Source organism: Trematomus bernacchii, unplaced genomic scaffold (assembly GCF_902827165.1).
Source record: "Trematomus bernacchii unplaced genomic scaffold, fTreBer1.1, whole genome shotgun sequence".
Taxonomy (NCBI): domain Eukaryota; kingdom Metazoa; phylum Chordata; class Actinopteri; order Perciformes; family Nototheniidae; genus Trematomus; species Trematomus bernacchii.
Window position 1 is genome coordinate 2003013 of NW_022987625.1, and position 1670 is coordinate 2004682.

Genomic DNA, 1670 nt, shown 5'->3' on the forward strand with positions numbered 1-1670 from the left:
TCATTGACTCATCATTGACTCCTGAACCACAAACACTGTATTCTGAATATTGAGTGTCTCTTCTTCGAGGGTCATGTGATACATGTTCTCTGTTCCTCCATGTTCTTGTTACTGTGATGCTGAATGGCTGCTATGCTTGTTTAAAGTTGTTGGGGGGGTGCTTTTGTTTTTTATTCAAGCTTCATCTTATGGAGGAGTGAGAGTGACGCCCAGGGCCTCTTGCTGTTCCACCTTTTGATGTTAGGAGACCCTCGCAGTGTTCTGTTGCTCCATCAGAGCCCTGTGCTCTGATCCACTCCACGCAGAACAACTCTTCACAATGCCCCAATATTGAACGTATTGAAACCTCCAGAAAGAATGTTAAATATGTAAAACATGAAATATTCAAGTCTGAATGTGCAATAATCAAAGTTAAAGGAATAATTTCATGTTTTGGAAAATGCACGTTTTGTCTTTTTGCTGAGAGTTGGCATCAGCAACTGTGGATCTTAGCTTAGCGTAAGACGTGAAAACTGAGTTAAAGGTCTCCTATCATGCAAAATGCACTTTCTGATGTATTTTATACATCAACATGTGTCCCCAGGGAACTCACAAAGTGTCCGAAAATACAACCCTCTCTCTTTTCCTCCTTACCCACATCTCTAAAAACTGGAACAACGGAGCTGATCCAGATTTGCTGCGTCATGACGACATTACTAAAATAAGTGCTGGCTTTACACCCACGGCCCTATCAGAAACGTCGCTGTATCAGAAACAATGCGCGGTGTGTTTTGGAAGTAATATGGTCTTTGTTTACATTAGCATCGCTAACACTCAGAGCTAACCTGTACTGGAGAGAGTATGTGTAAAGAAGCAGGATTTAAAAGGTACTGTCCTTGTGGTAAACCTGAGAGAGAGAAAGCGTTTGAGCTCCATACTGTTTCAGAAATAATGCTCGATGTGGTTTGGAACATAATATGGCGTTTAATCACAGCAGCGTTTAGCTGAGAAACTGCTTCTCTCTGCAGCTCTGCTGCATGTGTGCTTCAAAGGGGTGTGGCCCCGTAGCTTCTGACCCAGAATCAGCACTTTAGTAACAGGGCTGAAATAGAGGGGTATGAGGCATGCTACAATGGGTGATCTGTTTTGTGTTTTGAGCAAAACACTTCATAGACATGTTTTGTATAGATATGGCCCTATAATATATTGTTGAAATATAGCATAATAGGTGAGCTTTAACTGCTAGCCTGGCTCTATCATAATGAATCAGATCTTCCTGTCAGCAACGCTAAACCTGCTCAAATCCCCCACTGCAACGTCCTGTTCACAAGGAGATGCAACATGTCTACAGTTAATAAGCGTTATACGGATGTGCTGACAAGTAGTTTTTTTTAATGTATTTGGACAGCCAATGGTTTTAACAAGTGTTTATTTTCTGCAGCGACACATTTATTGTACAGAAATGAAAGGTATTGGTTTTTCTCATCTAACTTTTGGCAGGAAAGAGTGAGTGTATTACACTAAGGTGAAACTGCTCCTTAAATTGTGAAGAAGACATCCCATAGTGATGATCTCAGAGATGAACAGAAACCTGCAGGATCCGGCCTGTGTGCCTAGTCACATTTAATTGACCCTGGCGTCATGTATCAGATCTCTGTTTGAAATGTTGCCAAATCCTGATTGGTTCACAA